Source organism: Schistocerca cancellata, unplaced genomic scaffold, assembly GCF_023864275.1.
Source record: "Schistocerca cancellata isolate TAMUIC-IGC-003103 unplaced genomic scaffold, iqSchCanc2.1 HiC_scaffold_501, whole genome shotgun sequence".
In the NCBI taxonomy this organism is placed as follows: Eukaryota; Metazoa; Arthropoda; class Insecta; order Orthoptera; family Acrididae; genus Schistocerca; species Schistocerca cancellata.
This window is the reverse complement of record NW_026046515.1, coordinates 21958-45579: the sequence shown is the minus strand read 5'-3', so window position 1 is coordinate 45579 and position 23622 is coordinate 21958. Positions and strand designations below refer to the sequence as shown.

At 50.2% G+C, this 23622-nt stretch overlaps 29 non-coding genes across 29 annotated transcripts; all 29 read right to left on the bottom strand.

Annotated features, from left to right (window-relative positions):
- Nucleotides 1-1452: 1452 nt before the first annotated feature.
- Trnaa-ugc (transfer RNA alanine (anticodon UGC)) lies at nucleotides 1453-1525 on the bottom strand. Its single transcript has one exon. It is a non-coding gene; the product is annotated as a tRNA-Ala (tRNA).
- A 1009-nt stretch (nucleotides 1526-2534) lies between these two features.
- Nucleotides 2535-2607, bottom strand: Trnaa-agc (transfer RNA alanine (anticodon AGC)). The gene has a single exon. It is a non-coding gene; the product is annotated as a tRNA-Ala (tRNA).
- Nucleotides 2608-3032: 425 nt separating this feature from the next.
- Trnaa-ugc (transfer RNA alanine (anticodon UGC)) lies at nucleotides 3033-3105 on the bottom strand. The gene has a single exon. It is a non-coding gene; the product is annotated as a tRNA-Ala (tRNA).
- Nucleotides 3106-4112: 1007 nt separating this feature from the next.
- Trnaa-agc (transfer RNA alanine (anticodon AGC)) lies at nucleotides 4113-4185 on the bottom strand. The gene has a single exon. It is a non-coding gene; the product is annotated as a tRNA-Ala (tRNA).
- A 425-nt stretch (nucleotides 4186-4610) lies between these two features.
- On the bottom strand, nucleotides 4611-4684 carry Trnaa-ugc (transfer RNA alanine (anticodon UGC)). The gene has a single exon. It is a non-coding gene; the product is annotated as a tRNA-Ala (tRNA).
- A 1016-nt stretch (nucleotides 4685-5700) lies between these two features.
- On the bottom strand, nucleotides 5701-5773 carry Trnaa-agc (transfer RNA alanine (anticodon AGC)). The gene has a single exon. It is a non-coding gene; the product is annotated as a tRNA-Ala (tRNA).
- A 425-nt stretch (nucleotides 5774-6198) lies between these two features.
- Trnaa-ugc (transfer RNA alanine (anticodon UGC)) lies at nucleotides 6199-6271 on the bottom strand. Its single transcript has one exon. It is a non-coding gene; the product is annotated as a tRNA-Ala (tRNA).
- Nucleotides 6272-7273: 1002 nt separating this feature from the next.
- Nucleotides 7274-7346, bottom strand: Trnaa-agc (transfer RNA alanine (anticodon AGC)). The gene has a single exon. It is a non-coding gene; the product is annotated as a tRNA-Ala (tRNA).
- Nucleotides 7347-7770: 424 nt separating this feature from the next.
- On the bottom strand, nucleotides 7771-7843 carry Trnaa-ugc (transfer RNA alanine (anticodon UGC)). Its single transcript has one exon. It is a non-coding gene; the product is annotated as a tRNA-Ala (tRNA).
- A 997-nt stretch (nucleotides 7844-8840) lies between these two features.
- Nucleotides 8841-8913, bottom strand: Trnaa-agc (transfer RNA alanine (anticodon AGC)). The gene has a single exon. It is a non-coding gene; the product is annotated as a tRNA-Ala (tRNA).
- Nucleotides 8914-9336: 423 nt separating this feature from the next.
- Trnaa-ugc (transfer RNA alanine (anticodon UGC)) lies at nucleotides 9337-9409 on the bottom strand. Its single transcript has one exon. It is a non-coding gene; the product is annotated as a tRNA-Ala (tRNA).
- Nucleotides 9410-10406: 997 nt separating this feature from the next.
- Nucleotides 10407-10479, bottom strand: Trnaa-agc (transfer RNA alanine (anticodon AGC)). The gene has a single exon. It is a non-coding gene; the product is annotated as a tRNA-Ala (tRNA).
- Nucleotides 10480-10902: 423 nt separating this feature from the next.
- On the bottom strand, nucleotides 10903-10975 carry Trnaa-ugc (transfer RNA alanine (anticodon UGC)). Its single transcript has one exon. It is a non-coding gene; the product is annotated as a tRNA-Ala (tRNA).
- A 1008-nt stretch (nucleotides 10976-11983) lies between these two features.
- On the bottom strand, nucleotides 11984-12056 carry Trnaa-agc (transfer RNA alanine (anticodon AGC)). Its single transcript has one exon. It is a non-coding gene; the product is annotated as a tRNA-Ala (tRNA).
- A 423-nt stretch (nucleotides 12057-12479) lies between these two features.
- On the bottom strand, nucleotides 12480-12552 carry Trnaa-ugc (transfer RNA alanine (anticodon UGC)). Its single transcript has one exon. It is a non-coding gene; the product is annotated as a tRNA-Ala (tRNA).
- A 997-nt stretch (nucleotides 12553-13549) lies between these two features.
- Trnaa-agc (transfer RNA alanine (anticodon AGC)) lies at nucleotides 13550-13622 on the bottom strand. Its single transcript has one exon. It is a non-coding gene; the product is annotated as a tRNA-Ala (tRNA).
- Nucleotides 13623-14045: 423 nt separating this feature from the next.
- On the bottom strand, nucleotides 14046-14118 carry Trnaa-ugc (transfer RNA alanine (anticodon UGC)). The gene has a single exon. It is a non-coding gene; the product is annotated as a tRNA-Ala (tRNA).
- A 1008-nt stretch (nucleotides 14119-15126) lies between these two features.
- Trnaa-agc (transfer RNA alanine (anticodon AGC)) lies at nucleotides 15127-15199 on the bottom strand. The gene has a single exon. It is a non-coding gene; the product is annotated as a tRNA-Ala (tRNA).
- A 423-nt stretch (nucleotides 15200-15622) lies between these two features.
- On the bottom strand, nucleotides 15623-15695 carry Trnaa-ugc (transfer RNA alanine (anticodon UGC)). Its single transcript has one exon. It is a non-coding gene; the product is annotated as a tRNA-Ala (tRNA).
- A 1008-nt stretch (nucleotides 15696-16703) lies between these two features.
- On the bottom strand, nucleotides 16704-16776 carry Trnaa-agc (transfer RNA alanine (anticodon AGC)). Its single transcript has one exon. It is a non-coding gene; the product is annotated as a tRNA-Ala (tRNA).
- A 423-nt stretch (nucleotides 16777-17199) lies between these two features.
- Nucleotides 17200-17272, bottom strand: Trnaa-ugc (transfer RNA alanine (anticodon UGC)). The gene has a single exon. It is a non-coding gene; the product is annotated as a tRNA-Ala (tRNA).
- A 1008-nt stretch (nucleotides 17273-18280) lies between these two features.
- On the bottom strand, nucleotides 18281-18353 carry Trnaa-agc (transfer RNA alanine (anticodon AGC)). The gene has a single exon. It is a non-coding gene; the product is annotated as a tRNA-Ala (tRNA).
- A 423-nt stretch (nucleotides 18354-18776) lies between these two features.
- Trnaa-ugc (transfer RNA alanine (anticodon UGC)) lies at nucleotides 18777-18849 on the bottom strand. Its single transcript has one exon. It is a non-coding gene; the product is annotated as a tRNA-Ala (tRNA).
- Nucleotides 18850-19857: 1008 nt separating this feature from the next.
- Trnaa-agc (transfer RNA alanine (anticodon AGC)) lies at nucleotides 19858-19930 on the bottom strand. The gene has a single exon. It is a non-coding gene; the product is annotated as a tRNA-Ala (tRNA).
- Nucleotides 19931-20353: 423 nt separating this feature from the next.
- Trnaa-ugc (transfer RNA alanine (anticodon UGC)) lies at nucleotides 20354-20426 on the bottom strand. Its single transcript has one exon. It is a non-coding gene; the product is annotated as a tRNA-Ala (tRNA).
- Nucleotides 20427-21434: 1008 nt separating this feature from the next.
- Nucleotides 21435-21507, bottom strand: Trnaa-agc (transfer RNA alanine (anticodon AGC)). The gene has a single exon. It is a non-coding gene; the product is annotated as a tRNA-Ala (tRNA).
- A 423-nt stretch (nucleotides 21508-21930) lies between these two features.
- Nucleotides 21931-22003, bottom strand: Trnaa-ugc (transfer RNA alanine (anticodon UGC)). Its single transcript has one exon. It is a non-coding gene; the product is annotated as a tRNA-Ala (tRNA).
- A 1008-nt stretch (nucleotides 22004-23011) lies between these two features.
- Nucleotides 23012-23084, bottom strand: Trnaa-agc (transfer RNA alanine (anticodon AGC)). Its single transcript has one exon. It is a non-coding gene; the product is annotated as a tRNA-Ala (tRNA).
- A 423-nt stretch (nucleotides 23085-23507) lies between these two features.
- On the bottom strand, nucleotides 23508-23580 carry Trnaa-ugc (transfer RNA alanine (anticodon UGC)). Its single transcript has one exon. It is a non-coding gene; the product is annotated as a tRNA-Ala (tRNA).
- Between the last annotated feature and the right edge of the window lie 42 nt (nucleotides 23581-23622).

Genomic DNA, 23622 nt, shown 5'->3' with positions numbered 1-23622 from the left:
ATGATTGGTTGGTTGGTTCATAGGGGCGAAGGGACCAGTGTACAAAGGCGCGATCCACGTTCATATGCACAAGAGTTCCAAGTAGTTTCGATGCTCTGGTATTTACGACTACAAATTCCGTCTGTATTAACGTCTTAAATTGAAAGGACAGTCACAAATTGCTCCGTTTTCACTCCATGTCGACAATCACACAGCGCCTGAGGGTAACAACGCACATCTGAAGCCCCATTGTGCACTCGACTGTTGATGCCAACTCACTGCCTCGCACTTTACTACTGTGTACCACTCTTGTCCGTCCAACTGCAAAAGACTGAGCCACAACAAGTTTCCGCGTCTCCATTGCACTGCGCAAACTACGAAACGCTCCCCAAACATTGCACTCACCTATGCAGACGACTTTTCCGACTTTTACACGACGCTCACGCTAGTGACAGCCTTATTTAGAGCTTGACGTCGCGCCCAAGCGAGTGAGCACATTTCGACTACGGCTTGGCCGCCCAACTAGTGTGGCTGCTCGGTCTCTGCAGGCAGCGAGGAGCTGCAAACTTCCCGTGTTCGCGCCTATGTCACCTCCGCTTGCTTGTCAGAGACAGAGTGTCGCAAAAACATACAACTCACTCCCATGAATTGATTGCTACGGCATCTGTCATCAGCAGTCACAACTAGCAACACCAGTAGCAGCCGACTGCACGTAAAGAATGGGAATGTGCAGTGGGATTTTTGTGAACTCGGCGCAATGCAGATCTTTCCGACATAGGTTTGAGAATCTTAAGGGGAAGACTTGTACTGGTTTCTAAATTAAGTATAGGGCTGGGAGGAGGGTGCTTCCTGCGCGTAACAGCACGCTTGCCAATTGTGGCTGCTAATCGTTCGCTCGTATCTGCCTAGACACATTCGCTGGCTGTGAATTATTTGCATGGCAGTGTGCCGCATGTTGGTGTGTTTAAAAATTCTGGAGACAGCTGGGTATCGATCCCAGTAACCTCTCGCATGCTAAGCGAGCGCTCTACCATCTGAGCTACGCCCCCTGATGACGGATAGTGCTACATACAACCATATCAATATCACAGACCCTTGCACTCCCATTATTCCGCAGACAAACACTACTCTCAATGTGTCCGTGAGGGTGTCTTTCAGGTTTCCTGCATTCTGTATCGAATCGTAGTTGGCCAAAATTAAAGTGGCACGCACAACGTCGAAAATAGCGTTCGGCCACCGCTCTGAGTAAGACGAACGTGTTGTCCACACTCTAGACTTCATTGAGGTTAGGCCGTTATACCTAAGATAGATTTGCACTCGATGACACCTCGGACAACAGCCGGTCCTCACATTCACGTCTTGCTCTCCTTACGTCAGTATACATCATATGAGTCTGTGAGGCTGGCTTTGCAACATCTAGCGTGTCTTTAGGCTCGCCGCGACCAACACTTACCATGCACTGTCCACAAAACATGGAGGCGCCGGGGCTTGAACCCGGGACCTTTCACATGCAAAGCGAACGCTCTACCAACTGAGCTACGCCCCCAAGCGCAACAAAGATGCGCTGTTTTCCATCCTTTGCTACTCTGATGTGCGCGGACATGATGGTTGGTTGGTTCATAGGGGCGAAGGGACCAGTGTACAAAGGCGCGATCACGTTCATATGCACAAGAGTTCCAAGTAGTTTCGATGCTCTGGTATTACGACTACAAATTCCGTCTGTATTTAACGTCTTAAATTGAAAGGACAGTCACAAATTGCTCCGTTTTCACTCCATGTCGACAATCACACAGCGCCTGAGGTAACAAGCACATCTGAAGCCCCATTGTGCACTCGACTGTTGATGCCAACTCACTGCCTCGCACTTTACTACTGTGTACCACTCTTGTCGTCCAACTGCAAAAGACTGAGCCACAACAAGTTTCCGCGTCTCCATTGCACTGCGCAAACTACGAAACGCTCCCCAAACATTGCACTCACCTATGCAGACGACTTTTCCGACTTTACACGACGCTCACGCAACGCTCACGCTAGTGACAGCCTTATTTAGAGCTTGACGTCGCGCCCAAGCGAGTGAGCACATTTCGCCTACGGCTTAGGCCGCCCAAACTAGTGAGGCTGCTCTGTCTCTGCAGGCAGCGAGGAGCTGCAAACTTCCCGTGTTCGCGCCTATGTCACCTCCGCTTGCTTGTCAGAGACAGAGTGTCGCAAAACATACAACTCACTCCATGAATTGATTGCTACGGCATCTGTCATCAGCAGTCACAACTAGCAACACCAGTAGCAGCCGACTGCACGTAAAGAATGGGAATGTGCAGTGGGATTTTGTGAACTCGGCGCAAGGCAGATCTTTCCGACATAGGTTTGAGAATCTTAAGGGGAAGACTTGTACTGGTTCTAAATTAAGTATAGGGCTGGGAGGAGGGTGCTTCCTGCGCGTAACAGCACGCTTGCCAATTGTGGCTGCTAATCGTTCGCTCGTATCTGCCTAGACACATTCGCTGGCTGTGAATTATTTGCATGGCAGTGTGCGCATGTTGGTGTGTTAAAAATTCTGGAGACGCTGGGTATCGATCCCAGTACCTCTCGCATGCTAAGCGAGCGCTCTACCATCTGAGCTACGCCCCCTGATGACGGATAGTGCTACATACAACCATATCAATATCACAGACCCTTGCACTCCCATTATTCCGCAGACAAACACTACTCTCAATGTGTCCGTGAGGGTGTCTTTCAGGTTTCCCTGCATTCTGTATCGAATCGTAGTTGGCCAAAATTAAAGTGGCACGCACAACGTCGAAAAATAGCGTTCGGCCACCGCTCTGAGTAAGACGAACGTGTTGTCCACACTCTAGACTTCATTGAGGTTAGGCCGTTATACCTAAGATAGATTTGCACTCGATGACACCTCGACAACAGCCGGTCCTCACATTCACGTCTTGCTCTCCTTACGTCAGTATACATCATATGAGTCTGTGAGGCTGGCTTTGCAACATCTAGCGTGTCTTTAGGCTCGCCGCGACCAACACTTACCATGCACTGTCCACAAAACATGGAGGCGCCGGGGCTTGAACCCGGGACCTTTCACATGCAAAGCGAACGCTCTACCAACTGAGCTACGCCCCCAAGCGCAACAAAGATGCGCTGTTTTCCATCCTTTGCTACTCTGATGTGCGCGGACATGATGGTTGGTTGGTTCATAGGGGCGAAGGGACCAGTGTACAAAGGCGCGATCACGTTCATATGCACAAGAGTTCCAAGTAGTTTCGATGCTCTGTATTACGACTACAAATTCCGTCTGTATTTAACGTCTTAAATTGAAAGGACAGTCACAAATTGCTCACGTTTTCACTCCATGTCGACAATCACACAGCGCCTGAGGTAACAAGCACATCTGAAGCCCCATTGTGCACTCGACTGTTGATGCCAACTCACTGCCTCGCACTTTACTACTGTGTACCACTCTTGTCGTCCAACTGCAAAAGACTGAGCCACAACAAGTTTCCGCGTCTCCATTGCACTGCGCAAACTACGAAACGCTCCCCAACATTGCACTCACCTATGCAGACGACTTTCCGACTTTTCACGACGCTCACGCAACGCTCACGCTAGTGACAGCCTTATTTAGAGCTTGACGTCGCGCCCAAGCGAGTGAGCACATTTCGCCTACGGCTTAGGCCGCCCAACTAGTGTGGCTGCTCGGTCTCTGCAGGCAGCGAGGAGCTGCAAACTTCCCGTGTTCGCGCCTATGTCACCTCCGCTTGCCTTGTCAGAGACAGAGTGTCGCAAAACATACAACTCACTCCATGAATTGATTGCTACGGCATCTGTCATCAGCAGTCACAACTAGCAACACCAGTAGCAGCCGACTGCACGTAAAGAATGGGAATGTGCAGTGGGATTTTTGTGAACTCGGCGCAAGGCAGATCTTTCCGACATAGGTTTGAGAATCTTAAGGGAAGACTTGTACTGGTTCTAAATTAAGTATAGGGCTGGGAGGAGGGTGCTTCCTGCGCGTAACAGCACGCTTGCCAATTGTGGCTGCTAATCGTTCGCTCGTATCTGCCTAGACACATTCGCTGGCTGTGAATTATTTGCATGGCAGTGTGCGCATGTTGGTGTGTTAAAAATTCTGGAGACGCTGGGTATCGATCCCAGTACCTCTCGCATGCTAAGCGAGCGCTCTACCATCTGAGCTACGCCCCCTGATGACGGATAGTGCTACATACAACCATATCAATATCACAGACCCTTGCACTCTCCATTATTCCGCAGACAAACACTACTCTCAATGTGTCCGTGAGGGTGTCTTTCAGGTTTCCTGCATTCTGTATCGAATCGTAGTTGGCCAAAATTAAAGTGGCACGCACAACGTCGAAATAGGCGTTCGGCCACCGCTCTGAGTAAGACGAACGTGTTGTCCACACTCTAGACTTCATTGAGGTTAGGCCGTTATACCTAAGATAGATTTGCACTCGATGACACCTCGACAACAGCCGGTCCTCACATTCACGTCTTGCTCTCCTTACGTCAGTATACATCATATGAGTCTGTGAGGCTGGCTTTGCAACCATCTTGCGTGTCTTTAGGCTCGCCGCGACCAACACTTACCATGCACTGTCCACAAAACATGGAGGCGCCGGGGCTTTGAACCCGGGACCTTTCACATGCAAAGCGAACGCTCTACCAACTGAGCTACGCCCCCAAGCGCAACAAAGATGCGCTGTTTTCCATCCTTTGCTACTCTGATGTGCGCGGACATGATGGTTGGTTGGTTCATAGGGGCGAAGGGACCAGTGTACAAAGGCGCGATCACGTTCATATGCACAAGAGTTCCAAGTAGTTTCGATGCTCTGGTATTACGACTACAAATTCCGTCTGTATTTAACGTCTTAAATTGAAAGGGACAGTCACAAATTGCTCCGTTTTCACTCCAATGTCGACAATCACACAGCGCCTGAGGTAACAAGCACATCTGAAGCCCCATTGTGCACTCGACTGTGATGCCAACTCACTGCCTCGCACTTTACTACTGTGTACCACTCTTGTCGTCCAACTGCAAAAGGACTGAGCCACAACAAGTTTCCGCGTCTCCATTGCACTGCGCAAACTACGAAACGCTCCCCAAACATTGCACTCACCTATGCAGACGACTTTTCCGACTTTACACGACGCTCACGCAACGCTCACGCTAGTGACAGCCTTATTTAGAGCTTGACGTCGCGCCCAAGCGAGGTGAGCACATTTCGCCTACGGCTTAGGCCGCCCAACTAGTGAGGCTGCTCGGTCTCTGCAGGCAGCGAGGAGCTGCAAACTTCCCGTGTTCGCGCCTATGTCACCTCCGCTTGCTTGTCAGAGACAGAGTGTCGCAAAACATACAACTCACTCCATGAATTGATTGCTACGGCATCTGTCATCAGCAGTCACAACCTAGCAAACACCAGTAGCAGCCGACTGCACGTAAAGAATGGGAATGTGCAGTGGGATTTTTGTGAACTCGGCGCAAGGCAGATCTTTCCGACATAGGTTTGAGAATCTTAAGGGAAGACTTGTACTGGTTCTAAATTAAGTATAGGGCTGGGGAGGGAGGGTGCTTCCTGCGCGTAACAGCACGCCTTGCCAATTGTGGCTGCTAATCGTTCGCTCGTATCTGCCTAGACACATTCGCTGGCTGTGAATTATTTGCATGGCAGTGTGCGCATGTTGGTGTGTTAAAAATTCTGGAGACGCTGGGTATCGATCCCAGTACCTCTCGCATGCTAAGCGAGCGCTCTACCATCTGAGCTACGCCCCCTGATGACGGATAGTGCTACATACAACCATATCAATATCACAGACCCTTGCACTCCCATTATTCCGCAGACAAACACTACTCTCAATGTGTCCCGTGAGGGTGTCTTTCAGGTTTCCTGCATTCTGTATCGAATCGTAGTTGGCCAAAATTAAAGTGGCACGCACAACGTCGAAAATAGCGTTCGGCCACCGCTCTGAGTAAGACGAACGTGTTGTCCACACTCTAGACTTCATTGAGGTTAGGCCGTTATACCTAAGATAGATTTGCACTCGATGACACCTCGACAACAGCCGGTCCTCACATTCCACGTCTTGCTCTCCTTACGTCAGTATACATCATATGAGTCTGTGAGGCTGGCTTTGCAACATCTTGCGTGTCTTTAGGCTCGCCGCAACCAACACTTACCATGCACTGTCCACAAAACATGGAGGCGCCGGGGCTTGAACCCGGGACCTTTCACATGCAAAGCGAACGCTCTACCAACTGAGCTACGCCCCCAAGCGCAACAAAGATGCGCTGTTTTCCATCCTTTGCTACTCTGATGTGCGCGGACATGATGGTTGGTTGGTTCATAGGGGCGAAGGGACCAGTGTACAAAGGCGCGATCACGTTCAATATGCACAAGAGTTCCAAGTAGTTTCGATGCTCTGGTATTACGACTACAAATTCCGTCTGTATTTAACGTCTTAAATTGAAAGGACAGTCACAAATTGCTCCGTTTTCACTCCATGTCGACAATCACACAGCGCCTGAGGTAACAAGCACATCTGAAGCCCCATTGTGCACTCGGACTGTTGATGCCAACTCACTGCCTCGCACTTTACTACTGTGTACCACTCTTGTCGTCCAACTGCAAAAGACTGAGCCACAACAAGTTTCCGCGTCTCCATTGCAACTGCGCAAACTACGAAACGCTCCCCAAACATTGCACTCACCTATGCAGACGACTTTTCCGACTTTACACGACGCTCACGCTAGTGACAGCCTTATTTAGAGCTTGACGTCGCGCCCAAGCGAGTGAGCACATTTCGCCTACGGCTTAGGCCGCCCAACTAGTGTGGCTGCTCGGTCTCTGCAGGCAGCGAGGAGCTGCAAACTTCCCGTGTTCGCGCCTATGTCACCTCCGCTTGCTTGTCAGAGACAGAGTGTCGCAAAACATACAACTCACTCCATTGAATTGATTGCTACGGCATCTGTCATCAGCAGTCACAACTAGCAACACCAGTAGCAGCCGACTGCACGTAAAGAATGGGAATGTGCAGTGGGATTTTTGTGAACTCGGCGCAAGGCAGATCTTTCCGACATAGGTTTGAGAATCTTAAGGGAAGACTTGTACTGGTTCTAAATTAAGTATAGGGCTGGGAGGAGGGTGCTTCCTGCGCGTAACAGCACGCTTGCCAATTGTGGCTGCTAATCGTTCGCTCGTATCTGCCTAGGACACATTCGCTGGCTGTGAATTATTTGCATGGCAGTGTGCGCATGTTGGTGTGTTAAAAATTCTGGAGACGCTGGGTATCGATCCCAGTACCTCTCGCATGCTAAGCGAGCGCTCTACCATCTGAGCTACGCCCCCTGATGGACGGATAGTGCTACATACAACCATATCAATATCACAGACCCTTGCACTCCCATTATTCCGCAGACAAACACTACTCTCAATGTGTCCGTGAGGGTGTCTTTCAGGTTTCCTGCATTCTGTATCGAATCGTAGTTGGCCAAAATTAAAGTGGCACGCACAACGTCGAAAATAGCGTTCGGCCACCGCTCTGAGTAAGACGAACGTGTTGTCCACACTCTAGACTTCATTGAGGTTAGGCCGTTATACCTAAGATAGATTTGCACTCGATGACACCTCGACAACAGCCGGTCCTCACATTCACGTCTTGCTCTCCTTACGTCAGTATACATCATATGAGTCTGTGAGGCTGGCTTTGCAACATCTTGCGTGTCTTTAGGCTCGCCGCAACCAACACTTACCATGCACTGTCCACAAAACATGGAGGCGCCGGGGCTTGAACCCGGGACCTTTCACATGCAAAGCGAACGCTCTACCAACTGAGCTACGCCCCCAAGCGCAACAAAGATGCGCTGTTTTCCATCCTTTGCTACTCTGATGTGCGCGGACATGATGGTTGGTTGGTTCATAGGGGCGAAGGGACCAGTGTACAAAGGCGCGATCACGTTCATATGCACAAGAGTTCCAAGTAGTTTCGATGCTCTGGTATTACGACTACAAATTCCGTCTGTATTTAACGTCTTAAATTGAAAGGACAGTCACAAATTGCTCCGTTTTCACTCCATGTCGACAATCACACAGCGCCTGAGGTAACAAGCACATCTGAAGCCCCATTGTGCACTCGACTGTTGATGCCAACTCACTGCCTCGCACTTTACTACTGTGTACCACTCTTGTCGTCCAACTGCAAAAGACTGAGCCACAACAAGTTTCCGCGTCTCCATTGCACTGCGCAAACTACGAAACGCTCCCCAAACATTGCACTCACCTATGCAGACGACTTTTCCGACTTTACACGACGCTCACGCTAGTGACAGCCTTATTTAGAGCTTGACGTCGCGCCCAAGCGAGTGAGCACATTTCGCCTACGGCTTAGGCCGCCCAACTAGTGAGGCTGCTCGGTCTCTGCAGGCAGCGAGGAGCTGCAAACTTCCCGTGTTCGCGCCTATGTCACCTCCGCTTGCTTGTCAGAGACAGAGTGTCGCAAAACATACAACTCACTCCATGAATTGATTGCTACGGCATCTGTCATCAGCAGTCACAACTAGCAACACCAGTAGCAGCCGACTGCACGTAAAGAATGGGAATGTGCAGTGGGATTTTTGTGAACTCGGCGCAAGGCAGATCTTTCCGACATAGGTTTGAGAATCTTAAGGGAAGACTTGTACTGGTTCTAAATTAAGTATAGGGCTGGGAGGAGGGTGCTTCCTGCGCGTAACAGCACGCTTGCCAATTGTGGCTGCTAATCGTTCGCTCGTATCTGCCTAGACACATTCGCTGGCTGTGAATTATTTGCATGGCAGTGTGCGCATGTTGGTGTGTTAAAAATTCTGGAGACGCTGGGTATCGATCCCAGTACCTCTCGCATGCTAAGCGAGCGCTCTACCATCTGAGCTACGCCCCCTGATGACGGATAGTGCTACATACAACCATATCAATATCACAGACCCTTGCACTCCCATTATTCCGCAGACAAACACTACTCTCAATGTGTCCGTGAGGGTGTCTTTCAGGTTTCCTGCATTCTGTATCGAATCGTAGTTGGCCAAAATTAAAGTGGCACGCACAACGTCGAAAATAGCGTTCGGCCACCGCTCTGAGTAAGACGAACGTGTTGTCCACACTCTAGACTTCATTGAGGTTAGGCCGTTATACCTAAGATAGATTTGCACTCGATGACACCTCGACAACAGCCGGTCCTCACATTCACGTCTTGCTCTCCTTACGTCAGTATACATCATATGAGTCTGTGAGGCTGGCTTTGCAACATCTTGCGTGTCTTTAGGCTCGCCGCAACCAACACTTACCATGCACTGTCCACAAAACATGGAGGCGCCGGGGCTTGAACCCGGGACCTTTCACATGCAAAGCGAACGCTCTACCAACTGAGCTACGCCCCCAAGCGCAACAAAGATGCGCTGTTTTCCATCCTTTGCTACTCTGATGTGCGCGGACATGATGGTTGGTTGGTTCATAGGGGCGAAGGGACCAGTGTACAAAGGCGCGATCACGTTCATATGCACAAGAGTTCCAAGTAGTTTCGATGCTCTGGTATTACGACTACAAATTCCGTCTGTATTTAACGTCTTAAATTGAAAGGACAGTCACAAATTGCTCCGTTTTCACTCCATGTCGACAATCACACAGCGCCTGAGGTAACAAGCACATCTGAAGCCCCATTGTGCACTCGACTGTTGATGCCAACTCACTGCCTCGCACTTTACTACTGTGTACCACTCTTGTCGTCCAACTGCAAAAGACTGAGCCACAACAAGTTTCCGCGTCTCCATTGCACTGCGCAAACTACGAAACGCTCCCCAAACATTGCACTCACCTATGCAGACGACTTTTCCGACTTTACACGACGCTCACGCTAGTGACAGCCTTATTTAGAGCTTGACGTCGCGCCCAAGCGAGTGAGCACATTTCGCCTACGGCTTAGGCCGCCCAACTAGTGTGGCTGCTCGGTCTCTGCAGGCAGCGAGGAGCTGCAAACTTCCCGTGTTCGCGCCTATGTCACCTCCGCTTGCTTGTCAGAGACAGAGTGTCGCAAAACATACAACTCACTCCATGAATTGATTGCTACGGCATCTGTCATCAGCAGTCACAACTAGCAACACCAGTAGCAGCCGACTGCACGTAAAGAATGGGAATGTGCAGTGGGATTTTTGTGAACTCGGCGCAAGGCAGATCTTTCCGACATAGGTTTGAGAATCTTAAGGGAAGACTTGTACTGGTTCTAAATTAAGTATAGGGCTGGGAGGAGGGTGCTTCCTGCGCGTAACAGCACGCTTGCCAATTGTGGCTGCTAATCGTTCGCTCGTATCTGCCTAGACACATTCGCTGGCTGTGAATTATTTGCATGGCAGTGTGCGCATGTTGGTGTGTTAAAAATTCTGGAGACGCTGGGTATCGATCCCAGTACCTCTCGCATGCTAAGCGAGCGCTCTACCATCTGAGCTACGCCCCCTGATGACGGATAGTGCTACATACAACCATATCAATATCACAGACCCTTGCACTCCCATTATTCCGCAGACAAACACTACTCTCAATGTGTCCGTGAGGGTGTCTTTCAGGTTTCCTGCATTCTGTATCGAATCGTAGTTGGCCAAAATTAAAGTGGCACGCACAACGTCGAAAATAGCGTTCGGCCACCGCTCTGAGTAAGACGAACGTGTTGTCCACACTCTAGACTTCATTGAGGTTAGGCCGTTATACCTAAGATAGATTTGCACTCGATGACACCTCGACAACAGCCGGTCCTCACATTCACGTCTTGCTCTCCTTACGTCAGTATACATCATATGAGTCTGTGAGGCTGGCTTTGCAACATCTAGCGTGTCTTTAGGCTCGCCGCGACCAACACTTACCATGCACTGTCCACAAAACATGGAGGCGCCGGGGCTTGAACCCGGGACCTTTCACATGCAAAGCGAACGCTCTACCAACTGAGCTACGCCCCCAAGCGCAACAAAGATGCGCTGTTTTCCATCCTTTGCTACTCTGATGTGCGCGGACATGATGGTTGGTTGGTTCATAGGGGCGAAGGGACCAGTGTACAAAGGCGCGATCACGTTCATATGCACAAGAGTTCCAAGTAGTTTCGATGCTCTGGTATTACGACTACAAATTCCGTCTGTATTTAACGTCTTAAATTGAAAGGACAGTCACAAATTGCTCCGTTTTCACTCCATGTCGACAATCACACAGCGCCTGAGGTAACAAGCACATCTGAAGCCCCATTGTGCACTCGACTGTTGATGCCAACTCACTGCCTCGCACTTTACTACTGTGTACCACTCTTGTCGTCCAACTGCAAAAGACTGAGCCACAACAAGTTTCCGCGTCTCCATTGCACTGCGCAAACTACGAAACGCTCCCCAAACATTGCACTCACCTATGCAGACGACTTTTCCGACTTTACACGACGCTCACGCAACGCTCACGCTAGTGACAGCCTTATTTAGAGCTTGACGTCGCGCCCAAGCGAGTGAGCACATTTCGCCTACGGCTTAGGCCGCCCAACTAGTGAGGCTGCTCGGTCTCTGCAGGCAGCGAGGAGCTGCAAACTTCCCGTGTTCGCGCCTATGTCACCTCCGCTTGCTTGTCAGAGACAGAGTGTCGCAAAACATACAACTCACTCCATGAATTGATTGCTACGGCATCTGTCATCAGCAGTCACAACTAGCAACACCAGTAGCAGCCGACTGCACGTAAAGAATGGGAATGTGCAGTGGGATTTTTGTGAACTCGGCGCAAGGCAGATCTTTCCGACATAGGTTTGAGAATCTTAAGGGAAGACTTGTACTGGTTCTAAATTAAGTATAGGGCTGGGAGGAGGGTGCTTCCTGCGCGTAACAGCACGCTTGCCAATTGTGGCTGCTAATCGTTCGCTCGTATCTGCCTAGACACATTCGCTGGCTGTGAATTATTTGCATGGCAGTGTGCGCATGTTGGTGTGTTAAAAATTCTGGAGACGCTGGGTATCGATCCCAGTACCTCTCGCATGCTAAGCGAGCGCTCTACCATCTGAGCTACGCCCCCTGATGACGGATAGTGCTACATACAACCATATCAATATCACAGACCCTTGCACTCCCATTATTCCGCAGACAAACACTACTCTCAATGTGTCCGTGAGGGTGTCTTTCAGGTTTCCTGCATTCTGTATCGAATCGTAGTTGGCCAAAATTAAAGTGGCACGCACAACGTCGAAAATAGCGTTCGGCCACCGCTCTGAGTAAGACGAACGTGTTGTCCACACTCTAGACTTCATTGAGGTTAGGCCGTTATACCTAAGATAGATTTGCACTCGATGACACCTCGACAACAGCCGGTCCTCACATTCACGTCTTGCTCTCCTTACGTCAGTATACATCATATGAGTCTGTGAGGCTGGCTTTGCAACATCTTGCGTGTCTTTAGGCTCGCCGCAACCAACACTTACCATGCACTGTCCACAAAACATGGAGGCGCCGGGGCTTGAACCCGGGACCTTTCACATGCAAAGCGAACGCTCTACCAACTGAGCTACGCCCCCAAGCGCAACAAAGATGCGCTGTTTTCCATCCTTTGCTACTCTGATGTGCGCGGACATGATGGTTGGTTGGTTCATAGGGGCGAAGGGACCAGTGTACAAAGGCGCGATCACGTTCATATGCACAAGAGTTCCAAGTAGTTTCGATGCTCTGGTATTACGACTACAAATTCCGTCTGTATTTAACGTCTTAAATTGAAAGGACAGTCACAAATTGCTCCGTTTTCACTCCATGTCGACAATCACACAGCGCCTGAGGTAACAAGCACATCTGAAGCCCCATTGTGCACTCGACTGTTGATGCCAACTCACTGCCTCGCACTTTACTACTGTGTACCACTCTTGTCGTCCAACTGCAAAAGACTGAGCCACAACAAGTTTCCGCGTCTCCATTGCACTGCGCAAACTACGAAACGCTCCCCAAACATTGCACTCACCTATGCAGACGACTTTTCCGACTTTACACGACGCTCACGCTAGTGACAGCCTTATTTAGAGCTTGACGTCGCGCCCAAGCGAGTGAGCACATTTCGCCTACGGCTTAGGCCGCCCAACTAGTGTGGCTGCTCGGTCTCTGCAGGCAGCGAGGAGCTGCAAACTTCCCGTGTTCGCGCCTATGTCACCTCCGCTTGCTTGTCAGAGACAGAGTGTCGCAAAACATACAACTCACTCCATGAATTGATTGCTACGGCATCTGTCATCAGCAGTCACAACTAGCAACACCAGTAGCAGCCGACTGCACGTAAAGAATGGGAATGTGCAGTGGGATTTTTGTGAACTCGGCGCAAGGCAGATCTTTCCGACATAGGTTTGAGAATCTTAAGGGAAGACTTGTACTGGTTCTAAATTAAGTATAGGGCTGGGAGGAGGGTGCTTCCTGCGCGTAACAGCACGCTTGCCAATTGTGGCTGCTAATCGTTCGCTCGTATCTGCCTAGACACATTCGCTGGCTGTGAATTATTTGCATGGCAGTGTGCGCATGTTGGTGTGTTAAAAATTCTGGAGACGCTGGGTATCGATCCCAGTACCTCTCGCATGCTAAGCGAGCGCTCTACCATCTGAGCTACGCCCCCTGATGACGGATAGTGCTACATACAACCATATCAATATCACAGACCCTTGCACTCCCATTATTCCGCAGACAAACACTACTCTCAATGTGTCCGTGAGGGTGTCTTTCAGGTTTCCTGCATTCTGTATCGAATCGTAGTTGGCCAAAATTAAAGTGGCACGCACAACGTCGAAAATAGCGTTCGGCCACCGCTCTGAGTAAGACGAACGTGTTGTCCACACTCTAGACTTCATTGAGGTTAGGCCGTTATACCTAAGATAGATTTGCACTCGATGACACCTCGACAACAGCCGGTCCTCACATTCACGTCTTGCTCTCCTTACGTCAGTATACATCATATGAGTCTGTGAGGCTGGCTTTGCAACATCTAGCGTGTCTTTAGGCTCGCCGCGACCAACACTTACCATGCACTGTCCACAAAACATGGAGGCGCCGGGGCTTGAACCCGGGACCTTTCACATGCAAAGCGAACGCTCTACCAACTGAGCTACGCCCCCAAGCGCAACAAAGATGCGCTGTTTTCCATCCTTTGCTACTCTGATGTGCGCGGACATGATGGTTGGTTGGTTCATAGGGGCGAAGGGACCAGTGTACAAAGGCGCGATCACGTTCATATGCACAAGAGTTCCAAGTAGTTTCGATGCTCTGGTATTACGACTACAAATTCCGTCTGTATTTAACGTCTTAAATTGAAAGGACAGTCACAAATTGCTCCGTTTTCACTCCATGTCGACAATCACACAGCGCCTGAGGTAACAAGCACATCTGAAGCCCCATTGTGCACTCGACTGTTGATGCCAACTCACTGCCTCGCACTTTACTACTGTGTACCACTCTTGTCGTCCAACTGCAAAAGACTGAGCCACAACAAGTTTCCGCGTCTCCATTGCACTGCGCAAACTACGAAACGCTCCCCAAACATTGCACTCACCTATGCAGACGACTTTTCCGACTTTACACGACGCTCACGCAACGCTCACGCTAGTGACAGCCTTATTTAGAGCTTGACGTCGCGCCCAAGCGAGTGAGCACATTTCGCCTACGGCTTAGGCCGCCCAACTAGTGAGGCTGCTCGGTCTCTGCAGGCAGCGAGGAGCTGCAAACTTCCCGTGTTCGCGCCTATGTCACCTCCGCTTGCTTGTCAGAGACAGAGTGTCGCAAAACATACAACTCACTCCATGAATTGATTGCTACGGCATCTGTCATCAGCAGTCACAACTAGCAACACCAGTAGCAGCCGACTGCACGTAAAGAATGGGAATGTGCAGTGGGATTTTTGTGAACTCGGCGCAAGGCAGATCTTTCCGACATAGGTTTGAGAATCTTAAGGGAAGACTTGTACTGGTTCTAAATTAAGTATAGGGCTGGGAGGAGGGTGCTTCCTGCGCGTAACAGCACGCTTGCCAATTGTGGCTGCTAATCGTTCGCTCGTATCTGCCTAGACACATTCGCTGGCTGTGAATTATTTGCATGGCAGTGTGCGCATGTTGGTGTGTTAAAAATTCTGGAGACGCTGGGTATCGATCCCAGTACCTCTCGCATGCTAAGCGAGCGCTCTACCATCTGAGCTACGCCCCCTGATGACGGATAGTGCTACATACAACCATATCAATATCACAGACCCTTGCACTCCCATTATTCCGCAGACAAACACTACTCTCAATGTGTCCGTGAGGGTGTCTTTCAGGTTTCCTGCATTCTGTATCGAATCGTAGTTGGCCAAAATTAAAGTGGCACGCACAACGTCGAAAATAGCGTTCGGCCACCGCTCTGAGTAAGACGAACGTGTTGTCCACACTCTAGACTTCATTGAGGTTAGGCCGTTATACCTAAGATAGATTTGCACTCGATGACACCTCGACAACAGCCGGTCCTCACATTCACGTCTTGCTCTCCTTACGTCAGTATACATCATATGAGTCTGTGAGGCTGGCTTTGCAACATCTTGCGTGTCTTTAGGCTCGCCGCAACCAACACTTACCATGCACTGTCCACAAAACATGGAGGCGCCGGGGCTTGAACCCGGGACCTTTCACATGCAAAGCGAACGCTCTACCAACTGAGCTACGCCCCCAAGCGCAACAAAGATGCGCTGTTTTCCATCCTTTGCTACTCTGATGTGCGCGGACATGATGGTTGGTTGGTTCATAGGGGCGAAGGGACCAGTGTACAAAGGCGCGATCACGTTCATATGCACAAGAGTTCCAAGTAGTTTCGATGCTCTGGTATTACGACTACAAATTCCGTCTGTATTTAACGTCTTAAATTGAAAGGACAGTCACAAATTGCTCCGTTTTCACTCCATGTCGACAATCACACAGCGCCTGAGGTAACAAGCACATCTGAAGCCCCATTGTGCACTCGACTGTTGATGCCAACTCACTGCCTCGCACTTTACTACTGTGTACCACTCTTGTCGTCCAACTGCAAAAGACTGAGCCACAACAAGTTTCCGCGTCTCCATTGCACTGCGCAAACTACGAAACGCTCCCCAAACATTGCACTCACCTATGCAGACGACTTTTCCGACTTTACACGACGCTCACGCAACGCTCACGCTAGTGACAGCCTTATTTAGAGCTTGACGTCGCGCCCAAGCGAGTGAGCACATTTCGCCTACGGCTTAGGCCGCCCAACTAGTGTGGCTGCTCGGTCTCTGCAGGCAGCGAGGAGCTGCAAACTTCCCGTGTTCGCGCCTATGTCACCTCCGCTTGCTTGTCAGAGACAGAGTGTCGCAAAACATACAACTCACTCCATGAATTGATTGCTACGGCATCTGTCATCAGCAGTCACAACTAGCAACACCAGTAGCAGCCGACTGCACGTAAAGAATGGGAATGTGCAGTGGGATTTTTGTGAACTCGGCGCAAGGCAGATCTTTCCGACATAGGTTTGAGAATCTTAAGGGAAGACTTGTACTGGTTCTAAATTAAGTGTAGGGCTGGGAGGAGGGTGCTTCCTGCGCGTAACAGCACGCTTGCCAATTGTGGCTGCTAATCGTTCGCTCGTATCTGCCTAGACACATTCGCTGGCTGTGAATTATTTGCATGGCAGTGTGCGCATGTTGGTGTGTTAAAAATTCTGGAGACGCTGGGTATCGATCCCAGTACCTCTCGCATGCTAAGCGAGCGCTCTACCATCTGAGCTACGCCCCCTGATGACGGATAGTGCTACATACAACCATATCAATATCACAGACCCTTGCACTCCCATTATTCCGCAGACAAACACTACTCTCAATGTGTCCGTGAGGGTGTCTTTCGGGTTTCCTGCATTCTGTATCGAATCGTAGTTGGCCAAAATTAAAGTGGCACGCACAACGTCGAAAATAGCGTTCGGCCACCGCTCTGAGTAAGACGAACGTGTTGTCCACACTCTAGACTTCATTGAGGTTAGGCCGTTATACCTAAGATAGATTTGCACTCGATGACACCTCGACAACAGCCGGTCCTCACATTCACGTCTTGCTCTCCTTACGTCAGTATACATCATATGAGTCTGTGAGGCTGGCTTTGCAACATCTTGCGTGTCTTTAGGCTCGCCGCGACCAACACTTACCATGCACTGTCCACAAAACATGGAGGCGCCGGGGCTTGAACCCGGGACCTTTCACATGCAAAGCGAACGCTCTACCAACTGAGCTACGCCCCCAAGCGCAACAAAGATGCGCTGTTTTCCATCCTTTGCTACTCTGATGTGCGCGGACATGATGGTTGGTTGGTTCATAGGGGCGAAGGGACCAGTGTACAAAGGCGCGATCACGTTCATATGCACAAGAGTTCCAAGTAGTTTCGATGCTCTGGTATTACGACTACAAATTCCGTCTGTATTTAACGTCTTAAATTGAAAGGACAGTCACAAATTGCTCCGTTTTCACTCCATGTCGACAATCACACAGCGCCTGAGGTAACAAGCACATCTGAAGCCCCATTGTGCACTCGACTGTTGATGCCAACTCACTGCCTCGCACTTTACTACTGTGTACCACTCTTGTCGTCCAACTGCAAAAGACTGGGCCACAACAAGTTTCCGCGTCTCCATTGCACTGCGCAAACTACGAAACGCTCCCCAAACATTGCACTCACCTATGCAGACGACTTTTCCGACTTTACACGACGCTCACGCAACGCTCACGCTAGTGACAGCCTTATTTAGAGCTTGACGTCGCGCCCAAGCGAGTGAGCACATTTCGCCTACGGCTTAGGCCGCCCAACTAGTGTGGCTGCTCGGTCTCTGCAGGCAGCGAGGAGCTGCAAACTTCCCGTGTTCGCGCCTATGTCACCTCCGCTTGCTTGTCAGAGACAGAGTGTCGCAAAACATACAACTCACTCCATGAATTGATTGCTACGGCATCTGTCATCAGCAGTCACAACTAGCAACACCAGTAGCAGCCGACTGCACGTAAAGAATGGGAATGTGCAGTGGGATTTTTGTGAACTCGGCGCAAGGCAGATCTTTCCGACATAGGTTTGAGAATCTTAAGGGAAGACTTGTACTGGTTCTAAATTAAGTATAGGGCTGGGAGGAGGGTGCTTCCTGCGCGTAACAGCACGCTTGCCAATTGTGGCTGCTAATCGTTCGCTCGTATCTGCCTAGACACATTCGCTGGCTGTGAATTATTTGCATGGCAGTGTGCGCATGTTGGTGTGTTAAAAATTCTGGAGACGCTGGGTATCGATCCCAGTACCTCTCGCATGCTAAGCGAGCGCTCTACCATCTGAGCTACGCCCCCTGATGACGGATAGTGCTACATACAACCATATCAATATCACAGACCCTTGCACTCCCATTATTCCGCAGACAAACACTACTCTCAATGTGTCCGTGAGGGTGTCTTTCGGGTTTCCTGCATTCTGTATCGAATCGTAGTTGGCCAAAATTAAAGTGGCACGCACAACGTCGAAAATAGCGTTCGGCCACCGCTCTGAGTAAGACGAACGTGTTGTCCACACTCTAGACTTCATTGAGGTTAGGCCGTTATACCTAAGATAGATTTGCACTCGATGACACCTCGACAACAGCCGGTCCTCACATTCACGTCTTGCTCTCCTTACGTCAGTATACATCATATGAGTCTGTGAGGCTGGCTTTGCAACATCTTGCGTGTCTTTAGGCTCGCCGCGACCAACACTTACCATGCACTGTCCACAAAACATGGAGGCGCCGGGGCTTGAACCCGGGACCTTTCACATGCAAAGCGAACGCTCTACCAACTGAGCTACGCCCCCAAGCGCAACAAAGATGCGCTGTTTTCCATCCTTTGCTACTCTGATGTGCGCGGACATGATGGTTGGTTGGTTCATAGGGGCGAAGGGACCAGTGTACAAAGGCGCGATCACGTTCATATGCACAAGAGTTCCAAGTAGTTTCGATGCTCTGGTATTACGACTACAAATTCCGTCTGTATTTAACGTCTTAAATTGAAAGGACAGTCACAAATTGCTCCGTTTTCACTCCATGTCGACAATCACACAGCGCCTGAGGTAACAAGCACATCTGAAGCCCCATTGTGCACTCGACTGTTGATGCCAACTCACTGCCTCGCACTTTACTACTGTGTACCACTCTTGTCGTCCAACTGCAAAAGACTGGGCCACAACAAGTTTCCGCGTCTCCATTGCACTGCGCAAACTACGAAACGCTCCCCAAACATTGCACTCACCTATGCAGACGACTTTTCCGACTTTACACGACGCTCACGCAACGCTCACGCTAGTGACAGCCTTATTTAGAGCTTGACGTCGCGCCCAAGCGAGTGAGCACATTTCGCCTACGGCTTAGGCCGCCCAACTAGTGTGGCTGCTCGGTCTCTGCAGGCAGCGAGGAGCTGCAAACTTCCCGTGTTCGCGCCTATGTCACCTCCGCTTGCTTGTCAGAGACAGAGTGTCGCAAAACATACAACTCACTCCATGAATTGATTGCTACGGCATCTGTCATCAGCAGTCACAACTAGCAACACCAGTAGCAGCCGACTGCACGTAAAGAATGGGAATGTGCAGTGGGATTTTTGTGAACTCGGCGCAAGGCAGATCTTTCCGACATAGGTTTGAGAATCTTAAGGGAAGACTTGTACTGGTTCTAAATTAAGTATAGGGCTGGGAGGAGGGTGCTTCCTGCGCGTAACAGCACGCTTGCCAATTGTGGCTGCTAATCGTTCGCTCGTATCTGCCTAGACACATTCGCTGGCTGTGAATTATTTGCATGGCAGTGTGCGCATGTTGGTGTGTTAAAAATTCTGGAGACGCTGGGTATCGATCCCAGTACCTCTCGCATGCTAAGCGAGCGCTCTACCATCTGAGCTACGCCCCCTGATGACGGATAGTGCTACATACAACCATATCAATATCACAGACCCTTGCACTCCCATTATTCCGCAGACAAACACTACTCTCAATGTGTCCGTGAGGGTGTCTTTCGGGTTTCCTGCATTCTGTATCGAATCGTAGTTGGCCAAAATTAAAGTGGCACGCACAACGTCGAAAATAGCGTTCGGCCACCGCTCTGAGTAAGACGAACGTGTTGTCCACACTCTAGACTTCATTGAGGTTAGGCCGTTATACCTAAGATAGATTTGCACTCGATGACACCTCGACAACAGCCGGTCCTCACATTCACGTCTTGCTCTCCTTACGTCAGTATACATCATATGAGTCTGTGAGGCTGGCTTTGCAACATCTTGCGTGTCTTTAGGCTCGCCGCGACCAACACTTACCATGCACTGTCCACAAAACATGGAGGCGCCGGGGCTTGAACCCGGGACCTTTCACATGCAAAGCGAACGCTCTACCAACTGAGCTACGCCCCCAAGCGCAACAAAGATGCGCTGTTTTCCATCCTTTGCTACTCTGATGTGCGCGGACATGATGGTTGGTTGGTTCATAGGGGCGAAGGGACCAGTGTACAAAGGCGCGATCACGTTCATATGCACAAGAGTTCCAAGTAGTTTCGATGCTCTGGTATTACGACTACAAATTCCGTCTGTATTTAACGTCTTAAATTGAAAGGACAGTCACAAATTGCTCCGTTTTCACTCCATGTCGACAATCACACAGCGCCTGAGGTAACAAGCACATCTGAAGCCCCATTGTGCACTCGACTGTTGATGCCAACTCACTGCCTCGCACTTTACTACTGTGTACCACTCTTGTCGTCCAACTGCAAAAGACTGGGCCACAACAAGTTTCCGCGTCTCCATTGCACTGCGCAAACTACGAAACGCTCCCCAAACATTGCACTCACCTATGCAGACGACTTTTCCGACTTTACACGACGCTCACGCAACGCTCACGCTAGTGACAGCCTTATTTAGAGCTTGACGTCGCGCCCAAGCGAGTGAGCACATTTCGCCTACGGCTTAGGCCGCCCAACTAGTGTGGCTGCTCGGTCTCTGCAGGCAGCGAGGAGCTGCAAACTTCCCGTGTTCGCGCCTATGTCACCTCCGCTTGCTTGTCAGAGACAGAGTGTCGCAAAACATACAACTCACTCCATGAATTGATTGCTACGGCATCTGTCATCAGCAGTCACAACTAGCAACACCAGTAGCAGCCGACTGCACGTAAAGAATGGGAATGTGCAGTGGGATTTTTGTGAACTCGGCGCAAGGCAGATCTTTCCGACATAGGTTTGAGAATCTTAAGGGAAGACTTGTACTGGTTCTAAATTAAGTATAGGGCTGGGAGGAGGGTGCTTCCTGCGCGTAACAGCACGCTTGCCAATTGTGGCTGCTAATCGTTCGCTCGTATCTGCCTAGACACATTCGCTGGCTGTGAATTATTTGCATGGCAGTGTGCGCATGTTGGTGTGTTAAAAATTCTGGAGACGCTGGGTATCGATCCCAGTACCTCTCGCATGCTAAGCGAGCGCTCTACCATCTGAGCTACGCCCCCTGATGACGGATAGTGCTACATACAACCATATCAATATCACAGACCCTTGCACTCCCATTATTCCGCAGACAAACACTACTCTCAATGTGTCCGTGAGGGTGTCTTTCGGGTTTCCTGCATTCTGTATCGAATCGTAGTTGGCCAAAATTAAAGTGGCACGCACAACGTCGAAAATAGCGTTCGGCCACCGCTCTGAGTAAGACGAACGTGTTGTCCACACTCTAGACTTCATTGAGGTTAGGCCGTTATACCTAAGATAGATTTGCACTCGATGACACCTCGACAACAGCCGGTCCTCACATTCACGTCTTGCTCTCCTTACGTCAGTATACATCATATGAGTCTGTGAGGCTGGCTTTGCAACATCTTGCGTGTCTTTAGGCTCGCCGCGACCAACACTTACCATGCACTGTCCACAAAACATGGAGGCGCCGGGGCTTGAACCCGGGACCTTTCACATGCAAAGCGAACGCTCTACCAACTGAGCTACGCCCCCAAGCGCAACAAAGATGCGCTGTTTTCCATCCTTTGCTACTCTGATGTGCGCGGACATGATGGTTGGTTGGTTCATAGGGGCGAAGGGACCAGTGTACAAAGGCGCGATCACGTTCATATGCACAAGAGTTCCAAGTAGTTTCGATGCTCTGGTATTACGACTACAAATTCCGTCTGTATTTAACGTCTTAAATTGAAAGGACAGTCACAAATTGCTCCGTTTTCACTCCATGTCGACAATCACACAGCGCCTGAGGTAACAAGCACATCTGAAGCCCCATTGTGCACTCGACTGTTGATGCCAACTCACTGCCTCGCACTTTACTACTGTGTACCACTCTTGTCGTCCAACTGCAAAAGACTGGGCCACAACAAGTTTCCGCGTCTCCATTGCACTGCGCAAACTACGAAACGCTCCCCAAACATTGCACTCACCTATGCAGACGACTTTTCCGACTTTACACGACGCTCACGCAACGCTCACGCTAGTGACAGCCTTATTTAGAGCTTGACGTCGCGCCCAAGCGAGTGAGCACATTTCGCCTACGGCTTAGGCCGCCCAACTAGTGTGGCTGCTCGGTCTCTGCAGGCAGCGAGGAGCTGCAAACTTCCCGTGTTCGCGCCTATGTCACCTCCGCTTGCTTGTCAGAGACAGAGTGTCGCAAAACATACAACTCACTCCATGAATTGATTGCTACGGCATCTGTCATCAGCAGTCACAACTAGCAACACCAGTAGCAGCCGACTGCACGTAAAGAATGGGAATGTGCAGTGGGATTTTTGTGAACTCGGCGCAAGGCAGATCTTTCCGACATAGGTTTGAGAATCTTAAGGGAAGACTTGTACTGGTTCTAAATTAAGTATAGGGCTGGGAGGAGGGTGCTTCCTGCGCGTAACAGCACGCTTGCCAATTGTGGCTGCTAATCGTTCGCTCGTATCTGCCTAGACACATTCGCTGGCTGTGAATTATTTGCATGGCAGTGTGCGCATGTTGGTGTGTTAAAAATTCTGGAGACGCTGGGTATCGATCCCAGTACCTCTCGCATGCTAAGCGAGCGCTCTACCATCTGAGCTACGCCCCCTGATGACGGATAGTGCTACATACAACCATATCAATATCACAGACCCTTGCACTCCCATTATTCCGCAGACAAACACTACTCTCAATGTGTCCGTGAGGGTGTCTTTCGGGTTTCCTGCATTCTGTATCGAATCGTAGTTGGCCAAAATTAAAGTGGCACGCACAACGTCGAAAATAGCGTTCGGCCACCGCTCTGAGTAAGACGAACGTGTTGTCCACACTCTAGACTTCATTGAGGTTAGGCCGTTATACCTAAGATAGATTTGCACTCGATGACACCTCGACAACAGCCGGTCCTCACATTCACGTCTTGCTCTCCTTACGTCAGTATACATCATATGAGTCTGTGAGGCTGGCTTTGCAACATCTTGCGTGTCTTTAGGCTCGCCGCGACCAACACTTACCATGCACTGTCCACAAAACATGGAGGCGCCGGGGCTTGAACCCGGGACCTTTCACATGCAAAGCGAACGCTCTACCAACTGAGCTACGCCCCCAAGCGCAACAAAGATGCGCTGTTTTCCATCCTTTGCTACTCT